The sequence below is a fragment of the Poecile atricapillus genome, chromosome 1, assembly GCF_030490865.1.
Source record: "Poecile atricapillus isolate bPoeAtr1 chromosome 1, bPoeAtr1.hap1, whole genome shotgun sequence".
In the NCBI taxonomy this organism is placed as follows: Eukaryota; Metazoa; Chordata; class Aves; order Passeriformes; family Paridae; genus Poecile; species Poecile atricapillus.
This window is the reverse complement of record NC_081249.1, coordinates 33,761,419-33,782,024: the sequence shown is the minus strand read 5'-3', so window position 1 is coordinate 33,782,024 and position 20,606 is coordinate 33,761,419. Positions and strand designations below refer to the sequence as shown.

The 20,606-nt window shown below is 37.2% G+C and overlaps 1 long non-coding RNA gene across 2 annotated transcripts; it reads left to right on the top strand.

The window, feature by feature from the left end:
- The first annotated feature begins 10,361 nt into the window (after window positions 1–10,361).
- LOC131587305 (uncharacterized) lies at window positions 10,362–20,401 on the top strand. 2 transcript variants are annotated; one of them, XR_009279345.1, is made up of 6 exons: window positions 10,362–10,448; window positions 13,252–13,478; window positions 14,088–14,192; window positions 15,330–15,549; window positions 19,458–19,490; window positions 20,265–20,401. It is a non-coding gene; the product is annotated as an uncharacterized LOC131587305 (long non-coding RNA). The 2 variants fall into 2 exon arrangements; XR_009279344.1 differs by lacking the exon at window positions 15,330–15,549.
- The last annotated feature ends 205 nt before the right edge of the window (window positions 20,402–20,606 follow it).

Sequence of the window (20,606 nt, the reverse complement as noted above, 5' to 3'; positions counted from 1 at the left end):
CAGAAATAAAATTAATAAGCTAGTGTGCCTGGGGGAGCTTATAAGAAACCACCATAAAATAATAACAACAGTCACAATCTCATAAGAAAAGGGGGGACGTGTGCACATATGTGTGTTTATGTTTATATTCAGTTACTCCTGGAAAAGTGTATTACACAATGTAAGTCAGTAAAGCACCCCTGAAAATTTTTCTAGAAGACACAATAAAGACCATACCAAACATACTTAATATAATAGCTGCTAGGAATAATTTCATGTATCAGGTACACTCTCACATCATGTGCATCCCATGGCTTGTGGGACTGAACACGCAGGGCACAATGGGCTATGAGGGAGATACTTGCCAGTGCAAAGGTACCATATGAAGTCAACTCCACATTCTTCTGGACCTGGTTAAAAACCACTTACAGGGAAACTTAATATGGGCTCTGTTATGCATAACATAAACTCACACATAAAAACTTCCAGGGTCCTGATCCAGAGTCCACCAAGACAGCAAAAATCTCCTTTGCTCTTGATGAGTGTGGCATTACCTCTCCTTTTTTTTTGCTGATTTGTTATCTCAGTCAAAGTCCAGCTCAGCCCTTCAATTGTATGATGACAAGCCCCAGCTTCATAAAAATTTTTCATGACTTCTAGAAATTAATTTTCTATCTAAAAATGGCAAAGCCTTGAAATAGTCACATGAGATGTTTGCATTCTGGTCTTTAGAGACCATAGATTCAAATGTACTTCCCATTTTTAAGTTGCCTTCATTCCTAAGACTTAAAAAATCATTCTGCTTTTGTTAATGAAAACAGGTTCTCTTGCAAAGACACTTGCTCCAAGGATCTAAGGCTTTAAGATAGACATATTTAATGAAAGTACAATGGTTAACTTGTGTTGTCTTATAGTTAACTTTTGTTAACTACATTAAATAAGGCTGAGCCATAGATCTGCAGGAAATAACATCACTAAACAGTAAATTTGGCATAAACAGATCTTCTAAGGAGTGAGAATATTTGTCAAGTCAAATCAACTCTTACAGACTGTTTTAGACACAAAAAAAATGAAGGAATGTCAGAAATGTCAAAACACTTCTCAATATTTTTTCAGAAACATCAACACCTTGTATCCTCATTTTCTAAATAAGACTCTGATATTTTCTATTAGGAAAGGCAATTTTTCCTTACAAATTGAACTGAGGTTCATAATGGAGGTGCAAGAAAGGGTTAAATAAGCTGAAAATTAAACACAAGGATCTGCCTGAAGCCAACTGGGCTTGGCATTGTTTTTTAAAACCAAAATCTTCTAATCTGTTGTAACTAGCTTCAAGGAAACCCACAGCTTCTTAGCTGTGAGTAGTTGAAATTATTAAGAAGGATTTGCCTCCCTAAATTTGACTTCCCATTTTGACATTTCCTCAATGACCTAGAGTACATCACTCAACAATCTGTGCTTCACCTTCCTTGTCTGCATACTTGGACTTCACTTGGATTGTACTGAAATCATCTCATGTCAAGAATGCCATTTACCAGCATAGACTGTCATTTTCTTATCTGTTTATCTGTGACAAGACATCCCTGTAATGTCATTGCCATCTTATTAATTGGTAAAGTAGAATTTACATGTATTTTTATCCTAGTATGGATTATAGCAGCTTGGTTGGTGTGGTTATCTCTATTCCTCTAAGTAATCAAGTGATTTTTCTTGCATGTTTCCAAGCATTCCTAAACTGTTCAGCTCACACTTGCCCCTTGGTGCTTTCTTCAAAAATAATTTTATTTAACTGTGAAAAATAATGAGAAAAACTGTTGAATGCATAGTGCAGCACACAATTCCTTCCCTGCTGGGGGAGGTTTCTTGCCTGACCTACTGCATTCTCACGTTTTTGCTTTCCTCTCAAGGAAATTAAACGAGTTTCCACAACTGAGCTTTAACCACCAGTAAACCGCCAACCCCCTGGCACAGGCCATTACCAGCAAGGTAAAGCAGCTCACACAGAAGCAGGTACTTGTGCCTAATCTGTGCTCTGGGACCTCTCAGAAGTTTTGCAATATCAATTACTGGGGCTAAGCCATCAGAAAGGTATTTACACACAGCAAGTTTCCAAATTCAGTTGCTTTGTATGACACTTGGTGGTCACAGGGGCTGCCAGGTGGCACAGGACAGGGACAACATGAGGCCTCTGCTCCCAGAGGACCTGTGAGGGATGCAGCTTTGCTGCAGGGCACAGCAGCAGCCACAATTAGTGCAATTTCTCAAGCATTTGATGATGAAAGCTCTCTCTTCCAGCAACAAGCAAGGAGCAAAAATATTGGACAATTCCTAGTATCTGTGAGTTTCATTTTGTAGCAAATGGAAGAATTTGTCTCCTTAACCATAAGAACCCAAACAAATGTGTTTATCTGAATTACACACAGATTATTTTCTACAATACAAATGACCTCTTGCCACATTTGCACTGTTTCAAGGACCAGGAAAACCATCCTATTCTGTCCTGTCTCAACTCCCAAATAAAACAGCCCAGGGACTATTCTCTCTCACATCCCCACTCACCCCAAGCAGGATTGCCAAGTCTAAATCATCATATGGCACCAGCCCCAGGCAGACACTGGGCTGCCCAGCAGAGCACCTGACTGCCCAGCCACATCCAGCCCCTTGCTCTGGTTCCAGTTCCTGTACTGCTACTGGAACATCTTGGGGGCACCAACAAACTTATCTGGAAGGGAAAGAGAGAATGTCACTGCTATTGTCTCAAGGATGGGATACTGCACCACACACTCAAGGCTGCAGCCATTGACTGTGGGAGAGGTGGACAGAAGGCCAGGGCACTGTCCAGCCACTTCAGCGCTTTTTGCCACAATCTATCTTCTGAAAATGAAGAGCCTCAGTACACATCCTATGGCCACTCTGGAGTACAAAGCTTAACAGCAACACTTCAAAAGCATGAAGGGGTAAATATTCAGCTGCTGTGAATTTAATCAAACTATGGCAATGAGTACCAGGAGAGGGTATTAACCACACTCAAAAGCACTCACACACAAATGAGAAACCAAGGTGAAACTCAGGTCACCTGCAGGACCTACCATCTCTGTGGAAAACAGAGTAGGTACTAGAGACTGGGTTTTGATAGGTGATTCTACAGCTCAAAGACCTTCTGTTTCACAATTTTCCAGCTTGTGATAGCAACAAATGGAAAAAAAACTTCTTCCAAGCAGACATACATATGTATTTTTTGGGGATGTTAAACACTATGTTAAACACTTTAAATTAGATGATGATTGGTTGAGGGTAATGGTTTCTGTAACTTCATTGCTTTTGTTCAATTCCGGCAATGATACCTCACAAATTCTTAACAGGACTCCAGTACAGATTTAGCTGCTTTGCTGAAGTGGGATTTTATTCTTCACCCAAAGACAAGCAAATGATTGAATTTGCAAAGCAACTTTCTTGAATTCTTCCTGAAACAAAGGTCAAAAGAAGCATGAACTTCTTTTTCAATCTGAATCCACATTTCTATTTTTTTTTTATTAGGACTAGATCCAGAACAGATTTTCTGATCCTTGCTGAAAGTCACAGAATGTCTTCTATCATCTCATTCTCTTACAGAAATAAAAAGTATTCTTAACTCTATAAAATATATGTTTAGCATGAAAACCCATAGATTTGACTAGACATTGTTAATATTTGTTAATACATCTTTCAGTGAAGGACCATGATTATGGATGAGGGATTCTCCCTGGATTTCCAAACTATTAATGCATATTTTTAACAGACTATTAAACTTTTTTATAAAGACACTGTTTTATAGGGTGATACCCTCTGCAACAGTCATACAAGCATAGTTTTAAAGACACAAATTCTACTGTGTTGAAATCTCCAGCAAATTTGTGATTGAATTCTATGCTAAATCTTCAGCATCTGCCTTCCTTCACTGCATGCCAGTATGCACAACCTTTTATTCATGTACTTAACCTGTGTTTAGAACCTCCCATAGGTTCTGAAGATACCACAGAAGACTGATAATTGGTTCACAGGCTACAGCTTTTCTTGGAACTCTACAGCTGCACATTAATATTTGCTGACTTCTTGTTTGTCACTGCTAAGTACCGCCACATTTGCCTTTATTCTTGCTGGGCTCTTCCTGCAATTATAATATCCAGGTTTTTAACATAAAAATACCTTCATTTTAAATAGATTTGAGGAAAAAATTGTGATCAAAAAGACCAAGTTTTTTATTGTACTTTCAATGAAATAAGTTAATTTGAAACATGAAGTAGCCCCAATCTTCAGAAACTCCATTTCCTATGAAGGACATCTCCCAGAAGCAAATCTTCCACCATTTTTTATGGTCTGTTCCAGGCAAAATCCCAAAGAATTTAGTGTAAAGTCATCTTTTTTGACTAAGGTTTGTCCTCCACTGATTCAATAATAAGGATGATCATGCTTTCAGAGATGTCTGAGGAGACACGCACATTTTCTGTGACAGAATTGCACAAGCAAGACATATTAACACCTATGCTGTCACTAGTGTGCACAATCCAGCAAAGAAGATGCTTAAGAAAGAGGGATTCTTCTTTGGAGATTTTATTTGTCTCAGGCTGGCTTAAAGAACATTTTCTCAGAGCATAAGCCTCTTTTTATTCTTTTTTTAAATAGTCATTACCACAGCAATACCTCTGCAAAAAAATATATGGTAAGAAAAAATACATGTGAAAACTTGTTTTCTTTAGAAATCCAGTGTTCTCCAATACTGTTTTGGTTTTTTTTCTTATTTTCAATTTGTCTTGAGGAAGCACTGCTACATGCACTTTGACTGGTTAGAAAAACCAAGCAAGAATGACTACCAGATATTTGAAATGCACATCTATTCCATTACATCAAGATGAATATTGCCCTCTGCTATAAATATGGGGTCCAGTATCTTTCCCATCAAAGTTAGGGGCAAATTTCCCATTGACTTTAACAGTGCAACAGTGGGCTTTTAGAGAACAGACAGAGTGCATTTTTATTTCTGGATAGGAAATACAAAAAACTGAGTACCAAAGTTTCTGATCAAAAAGAAAACAAACATACCTTATGGGCTTTTTAATAACCTTTTCCCCAATAAAAAGCATAAAGTTGGTCTGAAATTATACGTTTGAACAGAAGGCATACTTTCTTTCTAGCCAGGCATTATATCATTCAATCTCTGAACACAGAGATGTAATATAAAGTAATAAAGAGGAAATACAACATGAAGTAAGATTCAGACATATTAAATTGCTTAATGAAAACACAAGAAAAACAGTGAGTAGAAAATATGGTTTCCTTTATTGAGAAAAATTCCCTTTCAAAAGCTTAATCAATAATAACATTCATATTTCCTGAATTATTTTTTACGTTTATTTTTTTAGAAAATTCTTAAGTATCTTTAATGAATATAGATTGTCATCTTTCTTCAGACTAGTCTGGCAGCGTCCTGGTTAGATTGCTCTCTGCTTACTGTTTCCCATATGATGCTGACTGTTCTAAGCAGCATGTTTCACAATTTCATTTCAGATCATCCTTGTCACTGACTTCTATCCAGTAAAATGTAAATACATATTTGCAAATGTACCTAGGGAAAAGGAAATCCTGTAGGATAATGCTGCCGGTAATTTGGAGATTATTTGAATACTTGTTAACACTTAATGTTTTTATACTTTTGTACTGCAGAGCAGATTGAAGCTATGAGAGTATTGTAGACAAACCACCAACATTACTGCTTCCATATTCTTTGACCCTAATCCACTGTCCACAGTCTACTAAGTATCTGGAGTATAGTGACCAGGATGGTACCCTGTGGGGATGAGGTGCTGGGCATAGAGCAGGAAAGATGCAGGTGGATCTTAGCCATTTGAACATCTTTGAAAGTTTGATCTCTCCCAGATTAGCCCATTTCTTCCCTGTTTGTTCCATGACCTGCCATCAAGACTGCAATCCCTACATGTATGTATGGGAGAACTAGTGTTTTGGACAGCAGATATCCAGAAAATGAGACCAGGGCCAGCAGACAAAAAAGAAAACTTGTGGAAGTTGAAGATCCTTCTGGATTGGTTCCTGATTTCTATCTGGGAGTCTTCCAGCACAGCATCTATGCTTAGGTTATACCTACTCTTTGGCAACTGGTCCCCAGCTGATTAAAAAAAAAAAGGTTTTCACACTGTGTTACAGCCAGATCTCCACATTTCTCCACCTCAAACCACTGGAAACATAAGCCCAAAATTCTTCTTCCCTGGATGAAACCCATGAGCGTCTCTTGAGGTATTACTGAAAATTAGTGAATATTCGTCTGAGGTCCTTTTAACTGCACTTCATAAAAAAGGGGGCAGGAAAACAACAGTGTGCAGAGTGCAATGACTGGTTTGAGCTGCACCCAGGGCTGAGCAGAAGCAGGCAGGTGAGGGGGCTGGAGGCCCCCACATACTACACATGCCACACAACACCAGCTGCAGTGTAGGAGCAGCTTCTGGAGATGCTTTGGGTGGTTGTGCTGGCATGAGGGAAGTCACAGAAGGGGGTCAGACACACAGAGAGTAAAACACCACAGAGTATAGAAGTAATCTTATTTACATATCTGAGCTAAATCTGGCTAGTTTCTAGAGTAGGCAGTATGCACATATCACCTGGAGCATCATCTCCTTCCATTATAAACCTCTACTGATGGTTTATAAACAGAAATGCAGTCAAGCTAGAAATAAGCTGTCACACAAAATGCTGACATCTCGAAATACCAAGAGTATCTGAGAGTTGTTTTTTTCTCATTAAAAATATTGGGTTTGTTTTTCTCAGAGGAAGTAGAAATCACACAAAAAATCAACATTACATTACCTAATCTTTCTCATTTTCATTTTTAATTCCCCCAGCATGGGGCTGAGATAGCTCTGCTCCTTTGCACCGAGCGCCATGACAACCAACAGACCCATCCGGTATCTGCACTGCTATTCAGCTTGTTACCTCAGGAAAAATGTACACACCAAATGCTCAAACTCTTTTTAAACCTATTAAATATAAATAACTAATATGATTTGACCTAGATAGCTGAATGTAATGTGCCATAACATCCCAATATGAAAAAAAGACCCATAGTGTAAATGCATTTATGAATGTTATGGAGACTAAGTAAAGTTGCTACAATTAGTTCATCAGTTCTATTTTAAGAGAAGTTTTCCTTAAACTAAATGTTTTCAATGTCAAAAAGGGGAGAATAGCATTCAAGAACTTTGGTACTAAGTGTATGCTAGAATTACAAATTTCTATGAACAGTGCCGTTAAAGCATTTCATACATATGTACTTCTATAAATTATATACATCATAAATCTGGATAATTAATATCCCCAGAGAAAAGCTAGATTCCCTTAAAGATCTAGTTTTTGCACCTTATTGGAACCTAGAACTCAGAGGTAAAATACCACAGCTTTTAGCAGTATTTGTAAATGAAACAAGCTGTAGTTACATGCACACTTAAACACAAATAAGCAAAATAAATATATATTAGTTCCTTGCCACTAGCCATTACACAAACATCACTTATGAATTGGTGTATCCTACTCAACCATCAGTCCTGTGTTTCCCTTTCACCTTGTAGTTTATCTATGTACTAGAAATCCCATGTGATACCAAATGTCCAGCTTGCACTTGACATACAAATACCAGCAATATATCCAGTTTTACTTCTTGTCCTTATAAATTATGATACAATTTTCACAGATAGTTTATTTAAATGTCCTAATCTTTTCCCTAAGAAGCACCATCATTCTGGCAGCTGGCCTTTGCAAGAGAATGTAGCATTCTGATCTGAAAAATTACAAAGGCTGTTAAGATCAAGCTCACATTCTTCAGCTGATGCAAGGCATGCATTTAATTAGCACATCTTTACCTCTGCCAAATTTAAATGATTGCATCTCTTGTTGCTACAGGAAAAATGCATAGTACTTGCACCCTTAACCTATAACTAACTGCTTTAAAGATGAAGGGCTTGTTGTCTGGAGTTGTCTGGCTGATCTCAACTTTATTCAGTTTAATTCTCATGTTCTCTAAACAGTATTTTACCATTATACTGCAGATTTCTCCTCAAACATTTTTTCAGTCTTCTTCCCCTGTATAACTGAATTCACAAAGCCTTTATTTTGTATTTGATTTGATTTTTGTCCCTTAAATGTCTCTCTAAATACTTAATTGCTTTTTCAGTTTCCCAGATAACATCCAGAGACATTACACATTAATGGCTTTGCTTCCAGCTACTGACCAGCCATATAAATCTGTTCACACACCACAACTCTCTTCAAGAAAATTGGGTTCAACTCTGTCCTAAACTTCAATACAAAATCTGTTTGAAATCTGCTGATTTAAACCAGTGTGCCACAAAAAACCACAGTTGTCAATGCAAACCACCCACCTTTGTGACCCTAATGTTTTGACACATTTGAATCTGTCAGGAAGTGCAAAACAAATGAATTTCATTTGTAGCTGGGAGACAAATAAAATTATTTTGGGTGGAGCCTGCCCCATAAACTAATTTCATTAGATTCAGCATTGCCTTTCATCTGGTACCACATCCATTCATCTTTTGCTCAGAAACAGGAAGAGGAGGCTGCTGCTTCTGCCATCCTTGATTCATACCACATGAGCCCCAGCTCAAAGAGGCACAAGTTGGCTTGAGGCTGGAATTTGGTCCACAGGAGCTGACAAAATCACTTCTCTGCTTGAGATCCAACTACTCTCATAGAAATGCAGCAGAAAGAAGGACTGTAGGAAAACATAACTAAATTTCTTGTACATGTTGTTCTATGCAATGTTCTGCAATCATGTTCTTATTCCTCTCCTTCATGACAGTCTAAGTGGGGAAAAAAGAGGTAAACATTTAGCTAACATGTGAGGTCATCTCAATGACTTATTATTGGTACCTTTTTGTTTGTTTACAGATGCAGCAAGAGAATTCATTTCATTAAAGTATCACCTTGGTATGATTTCCAACAGAAAATATGTTAACTGAAATTAAGTATGAAGACTACCAGTATGCAGAGCTGTGCTATAGAAATGTATTGTTATCTGGTCACCTCCTGCATGTTACCCCGTATTTTTAAAGTTTAAATGAGCACCTGAAAGTGGAAACAGGGTTTAAGACTGAGAGGAAAAACATGAAAAAACAAAGTATCAAATAATCCCTGTTGAAGATATTTCTAAACAAAAAGATAAACAGAGAAATGAAGCCCCATATATGACAGAATTAATTGCACTTGACTATTTATGAAATATATGTGCATTTCTGTGAGCATGAAGAGAAGAGTGTTTTCAGCAAGGGAGGAAGACTGACTGAATGACACACAAGCACCGTTAGCCACAGCCCTCGGGGACCCAAACTAAACAGATCATTGCTCATATAAGAAGAAGAAGGTAAACACGGTAGAAAATGTAAAAGTTTGACAAACTACAGGGCTATGGTCTGACACAGCAGAGAATAATAAGCAAAAGCAAAAAAAGGACAGTAAGCGATGTCAGTGGTAGAGAAATCAGCTGCATCACAGGCAGAGGTACATTGTTTTGGGAATTTCTTATTTTTAAATGAACAGGGAACTGTTTTTGCTGAACCAGTGGCTATCAACTCTGGAGCAGTGTTTCCTTTACAGGCAGGCAATATTTCTGAACTGGATTTCAAATGAGGGTCTTGGCAAAAACGAGTGTGGATAATATAGGTGGATCCATTCTGGATGTGTTCATGGAAGCAAAGGTATATGGAAGCACATGCCACACAGATTTCTCAAATCTTTCAGGTCTGAACTGTAGTAATTGCAGGAATCCAGTGTGTGCCATGTTTGCATTTCAAACACCGATCATGTGTATCCCGCCACCTTCTTCAGCAAACACAACCCACAGGAAAACAAGATATTGACAGAGCTGTGTTCTTCCATTACACCACGCTAGAGTTAGGGCTTCCTGGGGCTTCTATGCCTCTTACCTTCAACAGTCTTGAGTCTATCAGTGGGAAACCCTGTTTGGGGTTCAAAAGAGGGGAAAAGGAGATTTGGTATGGTATTTGCTATGTACAATGTATGTGTAAGAAAGATAAAGAGTCAATTTCTACCACTTTAAAGGGTAAAGACTTTGGCATCTTTAATTTTCCTCCTCCCTCTATCACCTCTATGAAAGCAAGGCTGCTTTTAAATGTTATTTTTTTGTCTTGTTTTTTCTTCATTTTCTGTGTTCTATTCCTCTGTCCTTTTCTCTGCCACAAAAATCAATAGATACTAATACCATTACACGAGCAGGAGTGTTAGCTTTGCAATAACTTCTGGACACATAGACATGCAGTTTATAATTTGTCATATATCTTTGACCAACTCTTTTTCCCTTTGCTCTCTTACAGACCTCCCAGAGCTTCATGCTAAGACCAGAGAGCACTGAGATGCCATAATGCACATCTTTGTTTTACATGAATCAAATGGTCAGGAAAATGTTTTCTATTCATACAAATATAAAATCACCTTTGCTAAATATTACATTCATTTTTACAAGACCAAGGAATAACAAAACTTGCTCCTTTGTTTGTGAGACAGATATATGTAACAACATTTCTACTCAAAATTCAACAACTAAACCCACTGTGACAGTAAGTTTTGCCACATGGAAAATGGACTTCCTGTTTCATGGTATCTTTTGAGACTGCACTTCATATGCATTGCATTACAGGAAACAGTTATGTTGCAAGAATATTGTAATACTCCCTGTCATAGCTATTGTCGTGGTTTTGAACCAGTAATTAACAAAAAGGGGAAAAAAGAATTATTTATTTCTTGCTGTGAGATATGGATTAAAATAAGAGCAAACCAGGCATAAAACTTAAAAGGAATAAAGAAAAGTTTATTGACAAACTATAAGAATAAGAACACCAGAATAAACTTTTAGAAAAACTTTTTCATTTCTCACTGCTCACTATTCTTTCGTTCACATGACAACAGAGACAAAAACTTTATAATTTTGATGGTTTAAATAATCTCAATTCTCTTTACAGTCTTTCTATCAGTTTCTGTAAAGAAACAGAAGTTTCTTTCTGTTAATTTATGGAGTTTGTCACAAGAAAACTATTTTTGTTATAGTTTCTCGTTTTTCTGATATCAGCTGCTCAGAGCTACTGTTATCAAAGCCCACCCCTCCCATTTCACATCATTCTGAAATGTGTTATGGGCCATGAGTTTGAGGATAGCATTTTTAAGGATAAGTTAGTCAAAGGCAAAAAAGTATTCTTCATCTGCTTTTGTGAGCTTCACTAGAAAACAGTTTTCTCATTGCCTCTCAAGGCTTCAAATCTCCCAGCACTTCACTATACCACAATTACTTCACTTTTTACTCAAATTTACACTTTGAACACCTTATTCCTCCCCATACTCTATTATGAATTAAAGAAGTTTTTTTCAGGACTTCATTGTCCATCTCCATAGTTTTAACAGAAAGATATTTCAGCTTAATTAAAGCATCTTCTTAATTCTCTACCTTTCTTGAAGTCTTTTTTCTTTCTTGCCACTAGTAGTTTATAAAGTCTCTTTTCATGTTGATCACTCTCCTTTTCTCTCTCTGGATGAAAAGATTAATCCGCAAGTCTCATCTGGATAAGAAAGAGTTAAAATCTTGCCCAAGCTTTTGTAGATGGTTCGGTGATCTCTGCTGAACAGGAGCTGGAGCTGTCTGCGATGGAAAGTTCCTCATAGCTGCTTTTGAAGAGCGTGGTCTCCATCTCTGCTTGCAGCAGGCTTAGAGCTCTTCTCCTTCTTCACTCGGCAGTTTTCTAGTGAATGTAGTTACAGCAAAACCTGCAGCTGAACCAGAGATCGGGCCGGGCCCGGCCCAGCCCGACCTGGCCCGGGGCAAGCCTCATCTCCCGGCCGGGAGACGAGAGACGCGGCGGGCCCGGCCCGGCCCCCGCCCGGCCGCATGGCTTGGGCAGAGAACCGGAGGCCAGCCGGAGCTCTGCCACCCTTCACAGTCAAGAAACAAAGAAGAACTACAGACTTCTAGTTGGACACTTTAAGGTGGAGTTCACAAGTTGATTCTACTTTTCAATGGCTAAAACTGCTGTCAATTCTCAGCAATGACCGATAATTGGTCAAGAGAAAAGACTCCCAAGAGCCCCCAGCAACTTTAACTTCCTTAAAGGTAAACTAACCCCATGACAGCTATATTATGAAATAGTGCAAAAGGAAAGGAAAATGTTTGTTCAGTAGACCACCAAGACAGCATTGAGCTTCAAGAGAATAAATAGTCCAGACCAATGCAGCATTCAAAAATTGCTCCTCTGCACAGTCATGGGTTTTATTTAGACATTTAGAGCAAAGAATATTCTGCTGTAAGAGATATAGAAACCACTAGTTACTGGGAAACAAGTCTTTTATGAATGCTTTTTAGGACAGTTTTATGTGTCTCAAACATATCCTTGACCTGATTTGCCATAAACACATTGCTGTTTCAACTACCTTGAAAACAGTAACAAAATCCAACAGTATGGTCAGTCAGTCATGAAGATACACACGTTTTACAGCATCACAAGTAGCTCAAGGCTGAAATTTCTATTAAAAGAGAAAATAATTAAAGCACTACATTGGAATTGCTCATTTAATGCTGCTTAACCCATCACAAATAATACAAAAATTCTGTTGTGATTTTGAAATCACTACACATTTTAAGCAAATGAAACAGGTGATGAAACATTACAAGGAAAAAGAGAGGCAGGCACATGTCTTTTTATATGATAGGAGAGTATTTGTACTATGCTATTATCATTTGAGAGGAAAAGAGAGATGCATCAGATTTGATAAGGAGGAGAGAGGTGATTCTTCCTTCAGTGAATAGAAAACAGATATATACAGATTTTTCTTAACTTACAGCTACAAATATACTGCATGTCTTCTCCTAATAGCTGGTGATGCAGTTTATAAGCTTCACTTCAGAGAGAGGAAATCTAATATCCCCAGTAAATGTTCAGGAATTTTGTAGTGCTGGTGACATAATGTATCACGACAAATGTGACCTAGAGGCACTGCAGCATAGCAGATACAGTATGTGCACAGCCTCTGGCATGTGCAGGTGCCAAAGAGGAGAAGAAACAAGGAAATACTTTACCTTTAGCACATTCACATCATTCCCATTTCCTGAAAAACAGGAGAAGCACATACACCAGCTCCTACAATGCTGGGAAACAAAAAGGGTCATTCAGCTGTAGCAGTAATGGGAAACTCTGTTTTTCTTTGCTTCAGGATATGGAAGAGCTGTCTTGCAACTGAGGCCATGATCATAAGTGAGGTTAATACAAGTCTCCAACTGTTAAGAAGTGAAGACTCCTGGAAAATGGAGAAGAATTTTCTCATACTCTTTCAAAATAAAATTCACCTGTGTGGCCTTTAGAGACTCTAGTGCTTCATTTCTTCAATATGGCTAGAAGTATTTCATCTTGTTTCTACAGAATGAAGAGGAACCGGTAGAGGTAAGTTACACAGATCCTTTACATCTCAAGTTATTTAGAAGAGATGAATTTGAAGTTTCCTTATTCACCCTCAGAGGAGTTGTCTAAGGAGTTCAATATTCACAGTTATGTATTTTTAAGCAAAATACTTAAAATTATATCAGTAGCATACATGCTGATGGGTGTTTTATGTTCTGTTTATATAAAAGCCCATTCAAGTAACTGTGTTTCAGCCTTTGGGGATGGCAAGAAGGGAGACTTTACTTGATGAACTGCACAGAGTTACCACTGAGGAGTCCCTGCACACATCTCTACCAATATAATTTTCATGTTCTTTCTTCAGCAGACGGCAGCATGGTCATTAGAGAATACAAGAAAGAGTTTTCCAAAGCTTAATAGGCTTCTGCCTTCTACATCTATCAGTGCCTTGCCCACAAGTACAAGCTTTTGTACTTGACTATGGACCCACCAGTATGGGTTTGATCTACTTCAGGTTTTCTAGTTTTCCCCACCTCTCATGTCTGAAGAGGATGCTTTCAAAGTCCTATCCTGTACAACATCATCTGGAGTTCAAAATTCAAAGAGTTTTCAGATGTTACTTAATTTTTCCCTTTCACTTTCCTCATCCAGAACCTCCCTTCCCACTAGACAAGGATGACAAGTCCATCATCATGCATATGTATTATTCTCAGCTGAATTCTTTGTCTTTGGCAATCAGACTATGGTAAATAAAAGGTATGACCTAAAGGGGATTGTGCTTTGGTTCTTATTTGCTTGTAAGGAAGAGAAGAAAGAAAAGGATGATTCTTCTCTTTTTTTAAAAGATGGGTATCAAAAGAAATAATTTAGTGGGGAAATTCTTTATCTACTGATCTGGTATCTTTTCTAAAACAGACTGTTCTGCAATACACTCATATAACCCAATTATATGATTGGTTTTATCTTTTTATGTGCATTTCTTTCTTCCCGATGGCAAACTAATCATTGGACTGTGCACTTGTGTAAAGCAACCTCTTGGACAAATTCTACTTGAGAGTTTTACCAAATTATAGCTGTATTTTAATAAGCCCATGATCCAACAGACAACAAAGTAAACAGGAAAAGCTCTGCTGGAGCCAGACTCTCTCTGGGCTTTTCAGCTGTTTCTATATGTAAAATGATTAGTACATGTTTACATATTCATGCATGGGGGAGAACAAGTTCAGATTTAACTGTCAATATATATATGTGCATACCACAGTATCCAATTTGTTGTTATTAAAAAAACTAATAAGCAAGGCTTTGTGAATTTACTTTTTATTAGAAAAGCTCAATAAACACAAGTGCTGGCTTTCTCCTAATCTGTTCTCAGCAAGTAACCTCAACATAACTTATTCTACCCAGTGAAAATTTTCACTGTTTATCAGTTTAAAATTGATCCCTCTTTTCTTGTTTACTGTTGCAATAATGGGTCTGCAGCTGAAAGAAAATAGGCTTATTCTTATAAATAAAAGAAACATAGTGATATTCATGTTAACATATTTCCCCGGTATTGTAGAGTTATAAAAATGGAGAAAGGGGGAGGGGGTTGCCATTTGTGCAAATTTCTTTTAAACAGATGAAACAAGTTCATGAAGTATGGTTTCCCATTTCTGGCAGCTTCTGCCTGCCTTTATTCCACTTCTATTTTACTGAGTAAAATTATCTTCTATTACGCCTCTCTGTCTTGTAAAGCAATATCCTGCTGGTCAAAGTATTAAATATTGCTGAAGTCATTGATTTCTCAAAGTATTCAACATGTCATTTAGACTCTGATCCAAAATATACTGAGATAACTGATGCATTCCTCTTACCAGAGTACGTTTCACATCACAATCACCTTTTTTCCACCAGGTAATCTGTAATGCTTCACAGCGTTTGCACTGAACTCAGCTGTTCAGAAAACATGGTGTTGACATGTGGCTAGGAAATTCCCCCATGGAGTGCACAACTGCATACTGCTGGCTAAGACCACGCACCCTTAAAGTCAAAGATGACTCTTCCAGCAATATCAAGGGGAGCTGGAATGGTTCCCTTGGTCAGCATACCCTGGCCTGCAAAACCAACAGTATCTGTAAGTTGCTAAAGATGAAATCTTCAGAGGAAAAAAAAGATTTGCATCACATGTTAGCGCAATCATAAAAAATTTTCACCTACTCAAGTGAGTTCCAAGTATCCTTCTCCAAAAATATCTCTTCTACTCTTTGTGGACTTTTCTAAATATCTGGCTTATGTAAATTCACCACAGATAAAACAAAAGCAAATTAAAGAACTGCATTAGAAAGGTTAGTCCCATCTTCTTAAGCATGGATGCTTATTTTATGGGAGGCCAGCAGAGGTCATATGAGGGACAGTGACTTCTTTTTATACTTTTAACCCTCCCTTCTCTCCCTTCTCCAGGAGCAACAGTCTCAGAGGACAAAGCTTGGAGCTGGAATAGCTCTAAGGAGCCCGGCTCATCCCCTGGGCTGCAGTCCATGATGTAGAATGTTCAAAAGCAATTGAACAAACAACTTGTCTCTAATGATGCCCAGAACCTTGGGGATAAGCAGTTCCACACAGACATGTTGGTCTAGTAAAGTACTTGTCTCCTGTTCCATCTGTGTAATATTTTCTACATGCTGATAAACAATAGGGCTGAGCTGAGCTTACTGCCTTACCCACTGGGAAGCCATGACTATTGAATGCCTAATATCACAATCTTAACACTGTGTGGAAAAGGGTTTTGATACTTAAAACATCTTCCCAAAGGTATTTGATTAAGTAGGTCAGTCTCTTGCCTAGTCAACACAGCTCCTTCACTTTATTGCAGAGCAGTCATCAGGCTGCACTTTCAAGCAGTGTTTTCCCATTTAAATTATCCGCCTGCATTAAGGTAACAATTAAATACATGTGGCCTTTTACATCACTGGTTTGACCTTGCAAGTGCAAGTTGGTACACAGCCTCAGCTCTCACTGAGATCACCTGAGATGAAAATCTCCAGCATCTATCTTACAACATCTCGCAAATCATGCTTAGAGCCTTCCTATAACCCCTTTCCTACTTTGTTGCCTATGTCTGCCAACCCATGTTTTTAAAGTGATACCTCTGAGGGGAAGTGAAGGTTTGCTGCTACATCTTGCTTCTACCCAACTGGCACTTTACTGAATAACTTCTATTTTGCTGCATTCTCCAGCAGTCCAAAAAAGTTAGCTTAAAAAGGAAGGTCTTCTCTACAGTCCAGGTGGTTGACATTGGTTTTAGTTCCCTTTCCTGTATCTTAGGATTTAATAATCAAATTTCTACAGATGATCTATCCAACAGAATTTGATTCCCAGACATTGAGGCTTTTGTTTATTTTGAAAAATCAAGCACATTTTATATTTATTTTTATATTATTTTGGTATAACACCTTTTCATTGGAATAATCTTGCTTTAATTTTCTGTACTATATATGTTCTTTTGTTCCCATCACCCAAGTAGCTGTTTAATGGATAGCTACAAATTAGCATTTGTTTGATCTCAGGTGTCTTTCTGCCTAAAGAATTAGTGGTGCTTTTGATAATATATACTCCAAAGGTATATTGTTTTGAACAACTCTTTTGACCTACTTGTTTCCATAATGTTTGAAGTTTCTGTCAATGTGATTTCTCTTTATCATTTTTCTTCCCTTCCCTTTACCAGAGGCTGATTTCCTTCTAACAACCTATTTCAATTCAGTAAAACTCCCTTTATTTTTTAATTTTCTTAGATTATTGAAGTCCCCAGATTCTAAAAACATTAATTTTACATTTTGTCAAATAGAAGGAAGTTCAGTAGATTCAAACAGAACCAGACTGAATAATCCTACCTATGTAATGTCCTTTTTCCTTCACTTTGAAAAATTCAGCAACTGTAGATGAAATTCTTGTTCCTGTGACAGGCTGAAATGAAAATTAGAGTAAGCCTTATTTCATTAGATATAAAATATAAAACTCTTTGTCATTTTAAAAAAATGTATTCATATCACATTATATAAGTAACATGCAGACAGTCCTGATCCATCTAGTAGGCATTTTATTTTACAAAGACCCCAATCTTGCAGATTGAACAGATTTGAACAGAAGAGTCCTTTCACTTCCACTGAAAGCCAGTGAATCTCTTAGGTACTAGGCTTATAGAGGTGTTTTGGCACTTTCAAATGCAGACAGGCTCATAATAAAATTTTAAAAAATGTACAGAAAATGAATTCTCACTCCAGCTCATTTTGGTGTATATAACATAGCCCATTACATTTCAGATGAAACAGGACAAAAAATATAGTCAAACATAATTTTGGTTTAAATTAAAAAAAAACAACAAAAATTGAAAATAATTCTGTCTCACGGAACAAGAAAAGGATAATTTAGAAAATATTCAGGACATTTGTTTTAAAGACCTTTGAATTTGGGAGAAAACAATCTCTCCAAACTCCGTCATGTGTTCAGAGATGTGGTAGGCACTGCATCATTTACATTTCCAAACAATACCAACTGCATATGCTCACAATGATGCAAAAGGATTCATTTGCATCTGCACATATAGTCCTTGCACCACTTGAGGTGGGATAAGGCTGGGATTGCTAAATTCAGCTTTTTAAAAGGAGACTATTTTGTTGAAAAGCAGAATAGCTTCACAGTCAATATAACATGCTTTTAATCATAGAGTGGCTTGGGGTTGAAAGGGACCTGAAAGACCATCTAGTTCCAATCCCCCTGCTATGGGCAGGGACACCCTTTACTAGACCAGGTTACTCAGAGCTCCATCTAACCTGGCACTGAACACTTCCAGGGATAGGGCATTCACAACTTAATAATTATACAGTATTACAAATACACCAAAAAGGCAATCATCAGATTTGAATTATTACACTGAGTTTGAAGATTTTCTTTCCAGGTTATTTCTCAGAGATGACTGCATTTGTCTTCAAGAGTAAAAACACTTTCAAATTACTTTTTATAGAATATGAGAAAAACTTCACTAAGTTTTAGCCAACACTGGCGAAAACCCAAACTCAGAACTGGTACTTGCAATATGAATGAAAGGCTCCCTAGAATTAAAATATATTTGAATGTTTGGTTATATATGACACCATCTATTCTAACTAGAAAGACCATAAATGGTTCTTTAATGATAAATTATTAAAAATTGTCTCCAAATACAGAAAGATTTCTGTATATATCATAGTGATGTTTTCTTGGAAAGAATAAATGACTGCAAACTAAACAAGTACAGACACAGAATAAGAACTCCTGAGATATCTCAAGCTAATTTTGTAATTCACTGTGTAATTTACAGAGCGAGCTTATGAAGTTGCTAAATTAGCATTCCAGGATCTCACTGGAAATCTCCTTTCCTCTACCATTATCCTCAGCATTAGCCCAAAGGCCTTTATCAAGACCTCCTACCCTGCAGACACAGTGCAGTGATACCAATCATGCAGCCGAGAACTGAGCAAGCGTGGCAGCTCTTGGCTAAATCACTACCTGTATCTGTCTTAGTGCTTCACAGGTGTCCACATTGGGCAAGGTCTGGCTTATTTAATAAGTACTTGGTATCTACACTAAAACAAAGAGAAACTTCAAAATAAAGAGAAAATTAAGCATCTTTATGGCATTACACTATAGTGCTTTTACAATGATTTTGAACGTTTATTATTTAAAATCAGGAGTTAAGGAGGGAAAAAGGCAGAAATTGTTATCACAAACTGTCTTAGAGAGGAAACTGATTACAAACATTTGAGAAGTCTTTCTGAACAAGATAATTTTATCCATACAAATTGTCATAATTAGATATTCATTCCCTCTCCCCACCACTGATGAACAAGCTAAAACTGCAATGGTTAAGGCTATGAAGAATTGGCCGTTCCATGTTCATATGGACTTTTACTATCTCTTTATAACTGATTGAGAATGTTTTCTGATTTATACTTAAAAAAAGAAAAGTTTAAACTGCTTGACAAATATTTCATTGTCTCTATACAGCTCACTGCTGCCACTTGTTTGGAAAAATGAAAGGTAAGTTGAAAAATGCACCTTTTCCATTTTCATCTCTAATTGAATTCTCTCTTGACCCCCTTATTCCCCATGGCTGTATTTCAGGTTTTGATGATAAGAAAAAGAATTTTGTATTTGGATAATACAATTTTCTCACTTGCCTTCAGCGACCTTCAGCTCAATTTCCTCTCCCCAGAGACACTGTATATTATAGAATTGAATCAAATTCCTTATTCATAGAAAAAAAGTTCCAATTTAATCTGAATATTCAGCATTTTACACTGGTCAGGGTGATGGATGGCAAATTGAAATGCTTTTGGTTCAGGTAATCAAATGGCAGAATTCAGACTTGTATTGAAAAAAATAATGAAGTCTATTCAATATTCTCATAAGGTGCAAAAAATGCACATTACATGGTAGAACTGGGTTTTTTTCTTATTATCTAACCAATAACATCTCCATCTCAAAAAGTACAGTAAAACATTAAGAATTTATGTAGGTTAGAACACGTGAAAAGTAGCCACCTTGGGGGGGAAATGCAGGCATCATTTTAAGAGTGCTCAGATGAACAAGTACAAAACTGGGGGAAAAACAGACCTGTTCTCAGTATGCAACTGCAATGTTCAATGGTGGATTACTGAAGCCTTGTAATATGTCTTAAATGCTTTTTGAGAAAGAAATACAGACCTTTTAATCACTTCAAGTTGTTTAATATACTAAGCCACTGCAAAGTTTCATTTTCATTCTTGAAAGTTTTATCAAATAATGTCATCAGGTATCTCATTATTTCCAAAGGACTTCCATTTCATTTTGGAAAATCCTCTTGCTATTTGTGAAGATTCAACCCCAAAACAACAATTGAATTGAGCTTGGCACCACACTAGTGATGAAACTTACTTTGACATCTGGGCTTGAACAAGACGTCTCCAGGAAAACAAGTGTATAATAATATGTATAATAAATTTGGTTTGGTTTAAAAATTCCACCAATAGTTACTTTCCTCCCTTCTAGAGATATATGGGATTATGCTGTTTGACTTTCAAACACTGTATACCAGTTATTTCTTTTCTAATTATCTGGAGTATTTAAGCTGCAAGGAATGACTAACTGTAGGCACCACTAACACTTAATTAAAAA